Below are 16,724 nucleotides of genomic sequence, written 5' to 3' on the forward strand. Positions count from 1 at the left end.
AATCAATCCATACCGTAACAAAAAGGTTCTTCCACCAACGCGTTTCGATCAGTAAATGTTCTTTTTCAAGGTGCATGGGACCTTACTCTCACATGGGGCTTTAGATACCCTCCCCCAATCCTGCTAATCAACTGCAACTGTAGGTCAAACATACCTACACATGTGTAAGCATTCCTCCGCAATCAATCCCATTCCCTGGACATAGGTTCTATCCATGTCACGGCCGCTTTATTCCTCGTGGTTCCGGTATCCTCCGAACCTCCGGTCCAGCTCCCGGGAATGTGATATCATTGGAATACGCGTCCCGCCGTTCCTTCCGCTAGGGTTTGTCCAGCCCGTCCTGATCACATGCAACATCATGTGACAATCACTGGTGGGAAAGCGGTCTCTTCTTCACTACATCACACGAGTCCTCAAATGTGACCTGTACTTATTCCGTACATTGCTATGGATACCATAGCATCTCCAATGTTTTAAATAACTCAAACCTAATATAAATTAGAGAATAGGTCACTACACATGAATATGAGTCCATGGAAAAGTGATGATGCCCTTGGCGGACTCAATTAAAGATATTACTCATTAGGTTTTAAAGACAACATGGTATATAATAAGTAAAATCATCATAAAATAATAATACATATAAAATACACAATAATAAATGTATAAAAATCTGTTGCAACCATCATTACATTAATTTGTGCTAAAAGGATTTAATGTAAAAACAGCAATAAAATGGGTATATTTGAGGGAACCATTTGACCTCAAAATCATCAGTAAGTCCGGAAGGTGACAATGTTTTAAAGTAAAAAATGCATTTCATTTCCTCTTTCGCCAAGAGCGACTGGGTATCTTTATGCCTTATTGAACTTTTAACTGTTTGCACCCCATAAGTTTTGAATCCCTTCCATGGAACACTGATGTACGTTTTTAAAATGACCTTTAAAAAGGGAGTGGGATTCTAGTCCCTTACGTATATTACGCAAATGTTCCCCAATTCTTATTTTAGCTGCCTAGAAGTACGTCCAATATTAAATTTATTACACTTGCATTGAATTGCGTATATTGCATTTTTTGTATTGCAAGTGATAAAATCTATCACATATTGTTTATCTCTATTTCTGAAACTGTTTTGCTTTCATATGATTTTTTTATGTTTCTACATCCTATACACAAACCACACTTATAAAACCCTGTGGATTTAATATGTGTGTTAGTGTTACCACCTAGATGTGCACTATTCGCCAGTTTATTTTTTAAATTAGACTCTTTTCTGTAGATAACGGTCTAGATGGAATAAGTTCACCTATAATGGGATCCTTTTTTATGATCGACCAGTGTCTCTCCCAAATATTTTCAATTTCTTTGTGTTGGGAGGTATAATTTGTGATAAAGGCCCATTGATACTAGCTGTCTTTCTGGGGCTCTGGTTTCGAGGCCAGCAAGTCATTCCTGTCTATATCCTCCGCAGCTTTAAAGCCTTTCAGAATTGTGTTATCCTTATATGAACTCTTTCTGAAAGAATCTTTAATTTTTGGACCAATCATAAAAAAGGATCCCATTATAGGTGAACTTATTCCATCTAGACCGGTACATATCTACAGAAAAGCGTCTAAATTAAAAAATAAACTGGTGAATAGTGCACATCTAGGTAGTAACACTAACACACATATTAAATCCACAGGGTTTTATAGGTGTGGTTTGTGTATAGGACGTAGAAACATAAAAAAATCATATGAAAGCAAAAAAGTTTCAGAAATAGAGATAAACAATATGAAACATAAGGTGATAGATTTTATCACTTGCAATACAAAAAATTTAATATACGCAATTCAATGCAAGTGTAATAAATGTTATATTGGACGTACTTATAGGCAGCTAAAAATAAGAATTGGGGAACATTTGCGTAATATACGTAAGGGACTAGAATCCCACTCCTTATCAGCTCATTTTTGAAACGTACATCAGTGTTCCATGGAAGATTAGCCTCCAACACACAGTGTCATTCTTGAAACGTGTTGGAGACAATTTTCCTACAGGCAACTATTGGCAGCATTTCCCCCTAGCATTCAACTACTCAGGATCCCGATCACATGACTGAGGACTCAGACGGAGAACAGAGCAGTTACATGAACACCAGGATTTCCATGGGGACAGAAACCGGAGCACAGGACTGGATCGTAAGGGCATCCAAGGAGGTGGGAGTACGATGCACACAGCGGACAGATCAGGTGAGTTTCCCCAGGGAGTGGAGGGAGCACCCGGCACACGGTCTATACACCTGAGCTGTCAGTCGCTTCCTCCCCAGACTAGTGCACATCCACAGAGTTGGATCGAGCGGCATGTGACTTCTCTCAAAAGCGCACCGCCGGTTTGATCATCATTGTGGACAGCACGGTCCAGGGACACACCAGTCAGACGCACACTCGTCCCCCTTCCAGTCTGAAGACATCCCGGGCAATGTTATTCATACAGGATTAAGACTTTACTCACAATGGACTATTGGCTACTTACATCATCTGACCCCATGGAGATCATGGGACACGGTGATCTCTGCAGGTACAATCAATAACAATACAAAAGGTCACAGACTCAGTGGATATAGAGAGCGTCATTACAGAGCACAATTCCTTAACCATCATTATAACATCTCCATTTGTACTTACATTGTCATGCACGCAGCTGCCATATAGTGTCGCCATAAATATTACCTGATTGCTTATTTTTGCATGTTTTATGATTAGAAAGAGTAAAGACTAAATTATCTTATTAACCACATGTGTGCCTGATAGAATTGTCAATACATATGTTCAACAGTTTAATTAGTAGGAGGTGAAAAAAAACACTTCTCTTTTTTTCTTAAACAACACCACTATACATAATCATTGACATTATTCATAGTGTACAACATAGAATCTGATATATATTGTCCACCAAGGTGTAACGCTTGACATAAAACCCTCCTTTGTTCCACGGAAGGGATTCAAAACTTTTATGGGGTGAAAACAGTTAAAAGTTCAATAAGGCATAAAGATACCCAGTCGCTCTTGGCGAAAGAGGAAATGAAATGCATTTTTAACTTTAAAACATTGTCACCTTCCAGACTTAATGAAGATTTTGAGGTCAACTGGTTCCTTTAAATATACCAATTTTATTGCTGTTTTTACAATAAATCCTTTTATCACAAATTAATGTAATGATGGTTGCAACAGATTTTTATACATTATTGTGTATTTTATATGTATTATTATTTTATGTTGATTTTACTTATTATATACCATGTTGTCTTTAAAACCTAATGAGTAATATTTTTAATTGAGTCCGCCAAGGGCATCATAAGTTTTCCATGGACTCATATTCATGTGTGGTGACCTATTCTCTAACTTACATTAGGTTTGACTTATTTAAAACATTGGAGATGCTATGGTATCCATAGCAATATACGGAATAACTACAAGTCACATTGAGGACTCATGTGATGTAGTGAAGTAGAGACCGCTTTTCCACCAGTGATTGTCACATGATGTTGCATGTGATCAGGAGGGGCTGGACAATACCTAGCGGAAGGAACGGAGGGACGCGTATTCAGATGACGTCAGTTCCGGACGCTGGAACGGAAGTTCGGAGGATACCGGAACCACAAGGAATAAGGCGGCCGCGGCATGGATAGAACATATGTCCAGGGAATGGGATTGATTGCGGAGGAATGCTTACACATGTTTAGGTCTGTTTGACCTACAGTCGCAGTTGATTAGCAGGATTGGGGGAGGGTATTTAAAGCCCCATGTGAGAGTAAGGTCCCATGCAACTTGAAAAAGAACATTTGCTGATCGAAACACGTTGGTGGAAGGACCTTTTTGTTACGGTATGGATTGATTTTGTTTTGTCACTTTTTTCTGGAACAATCTAACTGGGGCTAGTGTTGTGGAGAGATCGGATATTACATAATAATATGTTTCAATACTTTTTGACCATCTCTTGTCCAGTATAATCAGTGCAAGATCGATTATCCATTTTTTTTTTATTTTGTTATATGTTATTTCAATAAACCATTCTTTATTTTGATACATGGTCCGTTCCCTCTCTCTCTACATTAATTTTTGTACACGAGGGGATAAGGAACATAAAAAAGAAGGACAGAATTTATGATGAATAAAGAAACCTTTACAGGCATACAAAGTCTTGCTGAATTGTAAGTTGAGGTACACATCCTCATACTATTCAAACTTGAAATACACACCGGGTGAATTATTGCACCGAGAAAGATACCTTTACACGTCATTTCAATCACTTGCCACATGTGAGTGGGGTACGCCCTCTGTCGAATACTACAATAGACTTTGTGATTTGCACACTGTATCAAAATATTTGTGTGTATTAGACTGATTGTTATCTATTTATTTATTTTTTTCATATTGTGAATCATATTCCACATGAGTTGAAACTTGAAGTGGTTACATCAAAGACATCCAGACCTGGACCGTATAGGAAGTTTAAGTATCATTTATTCCATACATTTTTTTTTTGACAACCAGCGCTGAATACTTGTTCTAAAATCTTTTTTTGTATATTGTATGTATTGGAGTTTGGTGACACTCTTTTTAGAATGGGTAATAGGCTCATATTTGCTGTTCTATTGGTCAGATCTCTGGGCTGGTAACACACAGTGACATAATGTGAGGAGGAGAGCAGGAGTATAATAGGGGCTGATGGCTCCTGATGTATGAGATACACCAGAGTGTGGAGGAGACTGGTCAGATCTCTGGGCTTGTAACACACAGTGACATGATGTGAGGAGGAGAGCAGGAGTATAATAGGGGCTGATGGCTCCTGATGTATGAGATACACCAGAGTGTGGAGGAGACTGGTCAGATCTCTGGGCTTGTAACACACAGTGACATGATGTGAGGAGAGCAGGAGTATAATAGGGGCTGATGGCTCCTGATGTATGAGATACACCAGAGAGTGTAGGGAGGAGACTGGTCAGATCTCTGGGCTGGTAACACACAGTGACATGATGTGAGGAGGAGAGCAGGAGTATAATAGGGGCTGATGGCTCCTGATGTATGAGATACACCAGAGAGTGTAGGGAGGAGACTGGTCAGATCTCTGGGCTGGTAACACACAGTGACATGATGTGAGGAGGAGAGCAGGAGTATAATAGGGGCTGATGGCTCCTGATGTATGAGATACAACAGAGAGTGTAGGGAGGAGACTGGTCAGATCTCTGGGCTGGTAACACACAGTGACATGATGTGAGGGGGAGAGCAGGAGTATAATAGGGGCTGATGGCTCCTGACTCCGCCCCTGTGCAGATACATTTCCCTCATTACTTTGTACTGACAGAGGAGGGTGTACGATAAGAGATTGTTGTAGTGACTGACAAAATAGATATGTGACTCTTTGCTCTAATAAGTGTTTATTACTCACCTGTGCTGATATCTGTAGGGATTTCCTCCTCCTTACACTGCTGATCACCCATCACATACGACTCTCCTCTCTCTATCTCTTCTGCCTTCATATCAGTCACATAAGTCTCTTTTCCCTCTATATCTTCTGTCTTCACATCAGTCACATATGTCTCTTCTTCTCCCTCTATATCTTCTGCCTTCATATCAGTCACAGAAGTCTCTTCTCCCTCTATATCTTCTGTCTTCACATCACTCACATACGTCTTTTCTTCTCCCTCTAGATCTTCTTCCTTTATATCAGTCACATACGTCTCTTCTCCGTCTATAGCTTCTGTCTTTGTATCAGTCACAAACGTCTCTTCTTTTCCCTCTGTATTTTCTGCCTTTATTTCAGCCAGACTATCACCCTAAGTAAGCCACAAAACAATATAACATTTTTAAAAAATGTCAGATTTAATTAAATCACATTAGAAGACTTCTGGTTATTAAGGCACCCACAGCTTACCTACAGATCATATAAAGTCACTGTGGTATATTGGTGAAACCCTAAATGCCACCTACCTGATGCTCCTGGGGGGTCCTGCGATTCTCCTCTGTACAATCATGTGAATAAAGAGGATGGGGACATCTCTCTGGGGTATTTCTATTACTGGGTCCATCTGTAGGAGACATACAGTGACTGAGTACATTGTATATATGTGATTATCAGGTGATGTGTGTATATAGGGGGCCCCCATACCTGCTCTCCCCTGTATAATGAATGTCTCCTCTTACCCAGTGATGTGAGGGGCCGGTGATTCTCCATCATCACGTCCTTGTACGGACCCCTGTGTTCCTCTATATATTCCCCCTCCTGCATGGAGACATAGACAGTGACATCCTGACACCTTACAGGAACCTGACACACACAATGATAAAGTCATCACCCAGACACATGCCCTGGTGTTACTGTACAGTGTACCATTCCCAGCAGTCACCTCTCCAGTCAGCAGCTGAGTAATCTTGTGTGCGAGTTCCAGGATCTTCTGGTCATTGGTTGTCTCATGTATCAGTGAGTGAGGTGGAGGCACAGTGATGGGGTTCTGAGTCCTGCTTAGTCCTTTTGACATACAGGGACGGCTGCTGGGTGCCTCACACTCACCGGATGTCTTCTTCACTACTGTGTAATCCTGTGTATTGGGGAAGACATCAATAAAAGGGTAAAATTATACTCATGGAGCAGTTTATTGAGGGGTCATCAGCGCATAATATGCAAAATGGATCTGTCTTACAAATAAAACCTCTATCCTAACTAACGGTTTACCTTATATATAAAAGTGGACAGAATATAGCACATCTCATGCCATCTTCATTTCAGTGATAGAAAAGAAACAAAACAAGATACTGTGAGTAATGTGATATATCCCAGCTCCTGTGAGGACTGAGGCACTGATACTATGGGCCAAATGTAATAGGGTTAGACCTTAGAAAATGTGAGAGTTTAGCAGTAAATTCTCACACTATTAGTTGGGTCGAGTTGTATTTTCAAAATGGGAAAACATCTGGATCCTCTCACATCCCCAGTCATGTCCCTGTATTATTACTATAGATATAAGTGATGTCACTGTGACACTCCCAGACCCTCTCACTTCCCCAGTCAGCAGGTAGATGATCTCCAGGGTGAGATTTAGTATCTTTTCAGTCATGTGACTCCTGTCTTTGTGCATCCTCAGTGTTCAGTGCTCACCCTCATGTGACATCTAGTAACAAGGATCTTATAAGCTCTTTCTTACCAGTTATTTATGTAGTGCGCACATATTACACAGCGTTTTACAGGGAATATTTAGTCACATCTGTCCCTGCCCCAGCTTACAATCTACATTGCCTACCACATGGACAGCCCATACACATTAGGGGTAAATTTACTAAGATGGGAGTTCTATTTAAGAAGTTATGTTGCCCATAGCAACCAATCAGATTCTACTTTTCATTTATCTAGCACCTTCTAGAAGAGAATACCTGGAATCTGATTGGTTGCTATGGGCAACATCACTTCTTAATAGAACTCACGGGGGGGGCGTGGCCTGGCAGCCATTGAGACCAGACGTGTTTGCCCTGGTCTCTAAGCTTGTGACTCGTTTTATTTCGGTTCCCGACCTGACTGGACCACACTAGAGATCTCTGCCTGCTCCTCCTTATCTGCTGCTTTCGGGGGACACGGCCGCGGAATCGGAAGACAGCTCCTGTCTCTGCGGATTGGGGCCTGTCCACCCTCCGGGATCCTCGGGCTGGATTAGTGCACTGATCCAGCGGAGATACGCGGCATGATCTCCACCCCAGAAGCCCTGCCTTGTCCACAGTGGCCACCGCTGGCTCCCCGGACCCTTCCCACACCGGAAACTGCTGACCTACACCCCCTCCTGTGCGGCGATTCCCTTTATATCCTTGGATGCGGTGATTGCTGGGGGCGCCCTTTGGCCTGTGGCTCCCCTCTCCTTGCGGTGGCTCTGACTACAGCCGTGGCACATTCAGAGGTCCCCTCTCCCTCATTTAAGCAGGTTGAAGACCCTGCTCACCAGAGCTGCTGCCTTGGACTGCTGGAGGGGTGGACTGGCTTACTCCTGTTGCTCCTGGACAGTTACCTGGCTGTCTCCATATTAGGTTTCAGCTGAAGCTGCGCCGCAGATTGGATCCCTGCATGAGTGCCCCGGGGAGTTGGTGAGTGGCCTCCCCTATCTGGCCCTGCTACTCTACTTACCCTTATACAAATTAAAGGGTTTAGCCCATTGAGTTCCCCATAGTTCTTCTATACAGAGTTGCAGTTATTATATGACTTTCTAAGAGTTATATTTCTCCAAGACCATAATATAGGCATTATGTCTCCACCTTGTGGCTGAAACATAGTCTCCATAAAACACTGGATATAAATCTGCTATAAATATAGTGTCCTTTAATTCTGTATCATTGCAGTGCTTACTATCCTCTCCGTTCATTAACCCTTCACGAAATTTCAGTCATTTTTAAACACTGGGAGATACCCGATACTCCTCCTTTTTAGATGGGTCGGTCGTTTCCTTGATGGCTGCCTAATTATTGGCCTTTAGGGGGTCTATGCTCAGCTGTGGTCCTTTACATGACATCTTTACGCTAATATATACCTCTTTGCCCAGCTCATATATTGCTTATGTAATTTCACGCTCTCTCAAAATGGGCAAAGACAGGAAATCTACCAATAAAAGAGACGACTCTCGTCCCAGAAATGAGTCTTCTCAACCAGACTTGCGGTCTTTCCTTCTACCAACACCTTCCCAACCAGGTTCTACCCTCGATATCTCTGACTCTTCTTCGGCCCCGTCCAGCCCTCAGATTCCCTCCTCAATTGAAAACCCATCTCTTCTATCCTCATCTAAAGTTGCAAATGAGATCAAAGAAATTCTGGCTTACATTAAAACTCTACCGACTAAGCAAGATCTTCAAACTACCATGAGGCAAGAAATGGCATCGGTTACACGTGACCTGTCTGTACTTTCAGACTACCTTACTTCCTTAGAAGAGTGCCAGGAATCTACAGATACTACTCTATCCAAATTTAAGGATGTGATTTCCTTTCAGTCCGCTGAACTCCACGCTTTAAAGTCCAGGATAGATGATTTGGACAACAGAGGTAACGGAACAATGTCCGCATCAGGGGTTTACCTGAAGAAGTCCAGCCCTCTAACCTGATTGATGCCTTGATGAAGATTTTTAATGAGGTCCTTGGTAACGACCCGAATGATAAAGTCATCTTTGACAGGGCTCATTGAGCGTTGCGCCCTCAGGGCTCCTCCCTCGGACAGGCCGAGAGATGTTCTTTGTCGACTTCACTAATTTTCCCAAAAATAAGAAATTATGCGTAAGGTCAGGCAATTAGATGTGGTTGTCTTCAATGGCGACACTATCCACATTTACCAGGATCTATCCTGGCACACCTTGGAACTTCGGAGAGCACTGCGACCTTTGACAGATGAACTCCGCAAACGCCAACTCAAAAACTGCTGGGGCTTCCCATTTCACCTTCAGGTGACGTTCTCCGGTAGAACCCATTTGCTTCACACCCCGTCTGACCTCCCCTCATTCTGCACCACCCTGGGCCTTCCTTCAATCGAGACACCTGAATGGAAAGACCCTTTGACCCAACTGGATTTGCCTTCCCGCCCAGTGAAACACACCTCATGGCATACGGTCCAATATTCACAGCGCAGATCGAGAAATACTTCTGATCGTCAGGAGATGGGAGACACCTGAAATCTGGATGATTACCTGCTACTATTGTTCCTGTTCACTTTTTCTTTTTTCTAGAGTCTCAACCTGACTGAGTAAAGTGAACGTTGCATTTAAAGTTATTTCAATCTTCCATTGCCTGAGGTTCTTCCTCGCACATTATTTTTCAGGTGCTTTCTTTCTCCACGTTTTTCGTTTTTTTGGTGGATTTCCTTCTCATTTGGGAATACAAATTACTGATGTTGTTTCTATATGTTCTGATACAGTTTCTATTATTCATTTTGCTATTGTTTCTTTCTGGTTTGTAGCACTACATTTGCTCCAATAGTGTTTCCATTATTTATCTTTGTTCTCATATAGGTGAGATGTCAATTGTTCTGTCATAATGTTTATTCAGTTTATGGGGTCGCATAAACATGGACCCCCTGTGCCCCCTCACGCCGCATTCTATGTTCTCACTCTCTGAGATTTTGGAATATGTGTTATGTTCCATGGTCTCAGTCGTGGGAATTTCATTGTTGCTATTAGTGTTGTATTGTCTACTATTTTTGTTTTCTTCTCTTTTTTCTCCCCCCTCTAATTATCCCCTATCTCCTTTTTCTTTGGGATCCTTTTTACTCTCAATATCTATTTTCTCCCAATGATTGCAGATAATAATCTCCATATCTCCTCAATTAATGCCCGAGGCCTAAACATCCCTGAAAAAAGATCCAAACTTTTGCGTTCTTTATGGGCCGGTAGAGTAGATGTAGCAATGATCCGGGAAACCCATTTTAAATCGGGTCCTCAAACCCCTTCTCTCCAAGACCGCCGGTTCCCTACTTCTTTTTTTTAGCAATAGCCCTGAGGGGAAATCTAAGGGAGTAGCCATCCTTTTTTCTCAGAAACTCCATATTACCGATGTAACTGTCCACAGTTTAATCCCAGATAGGGTCCTCTTGATAAATTGTCAACTTTTTAATCAAGCTTTCTTGTTTATTTACAATTACACTCCCAATCACGCCCAACACACTTTTCTCAAATCAACTTTAGACCAGATTGACCCCTTGGTAAAGGGTATTGTAGTTGTAGGAGGTGATCTCAATTGGACTCAAGATCCTACTCTAAATACATCCAATAGCTCCCCTAGTTTTTCAAATGCTAAATACCGCCAAGTTAGAAGGGCATTTCATTATTACAAGTTGGCCGACTCTTACAGCCCTCAAATCGTGACTATTATTTCTACTCTCATCCTCACAAAACATACTCCTGTTTGGATTACCTGTTTTTGAGTCATAGGCATCTCCAGTTGCTCGCTAACACCTCTATTGGCCTAATCACATGGTCAGATCACGCTCCAAGACGCTCATTGTAGGGCTGAGATCGCTGCGAACCTTACTGAGTATCTCACCCACAATGATACTCCCGATGTCTCTCAGATTTCTATGTGGGAGGCTCATAAATGTGTACTCAGAGGCAAATTTATTCAATTGGGTTCCAATATTAAAAAACAGAAATCTACGCAGATCTCAGCCTTACTTCAGCATATTAAACTACTTGAGACTTCTCATAAGTCTTCACTTTCGGGTGATACTTATTTTGAGTTGTCGAAAGCACGATCTATCTACACTTAATAATTTACTTTCTGACAAGATTAAATTACTGTTACGGAAATGCAAGAGTCGTTTCTACCAATGGGGGGGAACAAACCAGGGAAGCTTTTAGCCCGGCCTTGAGAGTTCAGCGAGCATCTGGGTTTATTCATACCATTAAAGATAGTTCTTGTTCATCTCACTCACAGACCTCTAAAATTGCTCCTTGCTTTCAACAATACTACTCTACGCTTTACAATCTAGCAGACTCCTCTACGCTGTCATCACCCCTCCCTTCCTCTTAAAATGTTTTAGACTCTCTTCTGTGTCTTTTCCTACCCTCTGCCTCTTACATTAAAAGAGGTTGAATTAGCAATTTCATCCTCCCCCTCGGGCAAAAGCCATGGCCCCGATGGTCTGACCATAGCCTATTACAAAACTTTTAAAGAAACACTGGTACCCATGCTGCTTCGTGCTTTCAACTCAGTTTCTGCAGATTCCATGTTTTCCAATCAATCTTTGGAAGCTCATATTTCAGTCATCCCTAAACCAGGTAAGGACCCCTCCCTGTGCCCAAGCTACAGACCCATCTCGCTCCTTAATGTTGATATAGTTAAAAGCTAAACTTATAGCCAATAGGATCCATCCCCTACTTCCACAACCGATTCATAGCGATCAGGTCGGCTTCGTTAGAGGCAGAGAAGCACGTGATAACACTACAAAGGTACTCAATCTTATGCATCTAACATCCCAGATGAATACTCCTGTCATTCTTCTATCCACTGACGCTGAAAAAGTGTTTGACAGGATCAGTTGGACATTTATGAGGTCTGTGCTTGGTCATATGGGATTGGGTCCTCTCGCGCTACACTGGATTTTAGCCTTATATGCGACCCCCTCGGCACGAGCCAGAGTTAATGGTACCCTGTCGGAGGTCTTTTCTATCATGAATGGCACCCGACAGGGTTGCCCATTATCCCCATTAATCTTTATACTTTGTATGGAAGCTCTAGCAAGATCTATACGGGCCAATCCTAATATTTCAGGTATACACGCAAGTGGAGTGGAGCATAAACTTGCTTTATTTGCAGATGATCTCCTAGCCACCATTTCCCATCCAACTTTATCATTGCCCCATCTAATGGTTGAATTTGCACAATTTGGGGAGTTATCCAATTTTAAGATTAAATTTCTCTAAGTCCAGGGCCCTCAACATCTTCTCTCCCTCCTCTACAATCGCCGGCTTGCAAACTGCCTTCCCATTCTTATGGCACAACTCCCACATTACATACCTAGGGATGAAACTCACTAAAGATATGTCACAACTATTTCACGCTAATTTCTCCCCTCTCGTATCGTCAATTAGTTTGGACTATACCCACTGGCATCTGAAGCAGCTTTCTTGGCTGGGGAAAATTAATGTGGTTAAAATTAACACACTCCCCAAATTGCTTTACGTCCTCCAGAATATTCCAATAACGGTGCCAGAGTATTGGTTCCGTTCTCTCAATTCTCTGATTTGACAGTTTATTTGGTCCTGAAAATGTCCCAGAATTCGACAGGATCTATTATCACATTCAATATATTCAGGAGGCCTCCAATTTCCAGATATTAAAGTCTTCTTATCATGCCATTCACCTGAATAGAGTTCTGGAGTGGACTAGGAATAGAGACATTAAGCAATGGGTCACTCTAGAAGGCTGCTTTATGAAACAACGTTCTGAAATCGTGCCGTGGTTACCCTCCCTTCCCAAATTTTCTCCGCCTCACCCAATAATCTCTTCAACGCTTTCTATTTGGAAGCCTTTGAGAAGACTTCCTTCTATTTCTTCAGACTTTGGTCCTCTCACCTCATTTCTAGCTATTCCCAAATCCCCGCCAGGTCTTATTCCCTCACACTTCCCCACCTGGACCTCAGCGGGCATCTTCAGAGTAGGCCAACTGGTATCCACTTCAGGCATTAAACAATTTCAGAGATTCGTGAAAAATTAGACATTCCTCAATCTGATTTTGGAAGTTCCTTCAAGTTTGCCACTTCTTACAATAATGTAGTTATAGCTAAAAGGGAACTTACCTCTTATGAGAAACTCTGTGTCTCCCCCCCCATCCCCTCTCCCACACAATATCTATTCTTTACCAAATATTATTTTCAGAGAACAAGCGTCCTCCCTCCCTCTCTCCCTGGACTAAAACATGGGAAAAGGAATCAGGCCTCACTCTTTCTGAACAAGACTGGCAGAATATTTTTATTAAACCCCATTCTAGCTCTATCTGTGTTACTGTAAAGGAAGCACAATATAAGATTCTAATGCGATGGTACAGACACCCCTCCCTACTCCATGCCATGTTTCCTTCCATTCCTAATACATGCTGGAGATGTTCCTCAGCCTTAGGTTCTTTGAAAAATATCTGGTGGGATTGTTCTCGCCTATCTGTTTTTTGGTCTGAGGTGATTTCTATTTCTCAACTTATCATAGGCTGTCCTGTGCCTACAGACCTTGCTTTTTGGCTATTAAATCATTCCCCTGACTCCGAATACAAAAAATCTTTGCTTCGCCACCTAAGTAAGGCGGCGCACTCTGTCATTCCAATTTTATGGAATTCTGATAAATCCCCTTCTCGTAAAGATTGGTTCCATAGGATTGATTATTTTATGTCTACGGAAGATATCTTAAGTTCTGCGCTAGACAAATTTCCAGATTTTACTAATATCTGGTTACCTTTGTTAGAATAGTCTAATAATCTTCTATTGACTTTATATGACATCATCACAACATACTATCTAATCTGCAACCTTCAGACAGGGCTCACTATTCCCTTTTGCTATTGAAGGATTCCTGCTAACTCATCCTTCCATTTACCCCTTTTTTTTGCCTCTCTTTCCCCTTTGGTTTTTTCTCCTTTCATTAAATTGTTTAGTTTGTTTTCAATTACAATTCTATCTGATAAGTATATGTTTATACATTCTAACAGATTCAATATTATATCAATTTACTTGTAATGCCTGTTTTTTTTTGTTTTTGCTAAAATTCAATAAAAACAAAATACATAGAAAAAAAAAAACTCACATGTTAGTAAATTTACCCCTAGGTGTATTTAGGAAAGAAACCAATTAACCTACCAGGGTGACTTTGGAGAGTAGGAGGTAACCAGATCACCTGGAAGAAACCAATGCAAACACGGGAAGAACATACACAATCCACACCGACAGGACCTTGGTTGGGAATTGACTACACTGAATGACCACGAAGTCCCCTCATTCCTAGAGCCATAGAGTCTAGGTCAGTGTTTCTCAGAAGCTCCTCTGACCCAGCTTCATAGGGCTGCTCAGTGACCACCACACGGCATTGCTGGAGGTTACACCAATGGTCCTCTCGTGGCCGAGTCCTGGACCTCCACGACACATACTTGATACAAATTTGCCTGAGGAAGCAGACCTGATCCATGTAAAGGGGGTTACACCGACACTCCCAGGTGCCCCCTTCTATTAGTGACTGGGTAACCATGGTTGGCATGAGCTTTCGTTGGTGAGAGGGTTAATAGCTCCTTCCCTAGATATGATGATGTTGCCCACAGTGTTCCAGTATTGGGGGCCGAGAAATGGGTGACTTGTTATTGTGGACGCCTTGTATGCAGATGCCCTCCCACTGGGTGTGTATTTTGCAGGGGCTCCTTTAAATTGTTGCTGCGGGGCCACAAAGCTCTAGTTACACCCATGGTACTGAGACACATATTCCGGGAGCTGGAAGAGATGGAATCAGTAACCTAACATCTGTTCTCAAACAGATAGAACTACTGCTGCAACACCTATTCTGGAATGAAAGGCTCGGAAACTTAGAGCCCTATTCTGGCACCCAGAATGGAAGGCTGAGGCACTGGGAGACCTAATTGAGGCAGCTTGAAGGGATGGCCAAGGTTCTTGTAGCCCTATTCTGGTATCTAGAATTGCTGGCTAACGTACTCAGACCTCCAATCTGGCAGCCCAAACACCTGGCTAACATACTCAAAGCTCATTCCGCCACGGTTGGTTAAGGGTGTCAGAGCTCTAATCCAGCACCGGGAACGGATTGCTAATACACTTAAAACTCCATTCTGGCATCCAGAATAGATGGCAAACATCTCTAGCTCTGTTTGAGCACCCAGAACGGCAGGCTAACATACTGTAGCTCCATACTGGCACCTCTTTCTGTTTATCGATGTCTGCTGCATATCACTTAGTCACACTTGCAGGCCACCAATATAAAACGGTGCAAGTGGGTGCATAAAAAGGGGTGTGAGAGCGCTCTGAGGTATATAAAGGCACATGTGGCCTCTCGGCTGGCATATAGCGGCATAAGGGGGCTTTGAGGCATATGAATGGGTGCGATTGTCCGCTGAGACTTATAAAGGGGCACAAGGGAGTTCGAAGTCATATAAAAGAGCACGAGGGGCCTTTATAGCATATAAAGTGCTGGTTTTGCCCATAAAATTATAAGGTGGTAACCCAACCCACAGATCTGGTCACAATGTGCAGTGATAGAGAAGGCACAATAGTGGTGAGGGTGCATGTATCCCCACCGTGTATGCAGATCATGCCAAGGAGCAGAGCTGGCTCCGTGCTGGGCTCCACTCTGCCCTGAGCAGCAGCAGCTTCATACGAGAAGGCTGTAAATTCTGCCTTTTGTCACACTAGGGAAGGACACTGAAATCTGATGCTTACTCACCATCAATGTTTGTATTTATGGTAGTGTTTTTTACCATTCGATGGCGACTTTCAATTGTTTGTCACCATCGGGTGATAATCATTCAATGGTGTTCCGGTGGTGGGTTGTTTTTTTTTATTGCTAATAGCTATGCCTCCCCTGGCTCCTTGGCTGCTGCCTGCATCAGGGAATCTTCATGGGTTCATCCTGGGTATGTCTTGTACCCTACAGTCCCCGCAGCATAACGCGGGGACAGCCATTGGAATGTAAGCTCTGACAAGCAGGTCCCTCATCTCTCTTGTGCTTCTCCTTACTTATACTTTCATCTACGTCTCACTCCCCACTAGAGCACCTAACATGCCTTGTTGCTTATTCGCGTGTTCTGATCACTAATGCAGCAATGTGTATAAACCTTGTCCTGCTTTGTATTCTACAGTAAGTCACTGGTTTCTTGTTCACTTATTTATGTACCTTCATTTATATACAAAGATTGAATCCGCACATTAGAGAGTACACAGTATTATGGTGTTGCTTCAGACCCCGTCCCCAATCCCACCCCCTGCCTACCAAGCTGCAGTTATTTTTGCGTATGTGCATATCATATAAATAGTTTGACCATCAAATTCTTTTGATGCGATTGTTAGTTACCATCACATAGAAAGTTTCAAACATTTGATGGTTGGCTTCCGATGTCCATCCCTAAGTAACGCATCCCCAAATGAGGATGTGCACTGAGAGTTGTACAGAGGCAGGGGGCACCGCAGTGAGCTGAGCCGTTCAGAAGAATTCCATATATTTACCAAATCCTGCTGACCCATTTT

General features: G+C 42.4%; 1 protein-coding gene and 1 pseudogene across 2 annotated transcripts in view; one reads left to right on the forward strand and one right to left on the reverse strand.

Moving 5' to 3' along the window:
• The window catches only part of LOC148508118 (uncharacterized), a 91,203-nt pseudogene extending 84,086 nt beyond the window's left edge, over window positions 1–7,117 (reverse strand). The window contains exons 1-5 of the transcript XR_015869630.1: window positions 7,040–7,117; window positions 6,389–6,580; window positions 6,186–6,309; window positions 5,973–6,070; window positions 5,516–5,818 (exon numbers count right to left, since the gene is read on the reverse strand). The product of XR_015869630.1 is annotated as an uncharacterized LOC148508118 (transcript). The remainder of the gene's footprint in view (window positions 1–5,515; window positions 5,819–5,972; window positions 6,071–6,185; window positions 6,310–6,388; window positions 6,581–7,039) is intronic.
• The window catches only part of LOC148508117 (uncharacterized), a 144,745-nt gene that overhangs the window by 111,888 nt on the left and 16,133 nt on the right, over window positions 1–16,724 (forward strand). The gene's annotated exons all lie outside the window — the stretch shown is intronic.

Source organism: Taudactylus pleione, unplaced genomic scaffold (assembly GCF_031769625.1).
Source record: "Taudactylus pleione unplaced genomic scaffold, aTauple2 ptg000377l, whole genome shotgun sequence".
Taxonomy (NCBI): domain Eukaryota; kingdom Metazoa; phylum Chordata; class Amphibia; order Anura; family Myobatrachidae; genus Taudactylus; species Taudactylus pleione.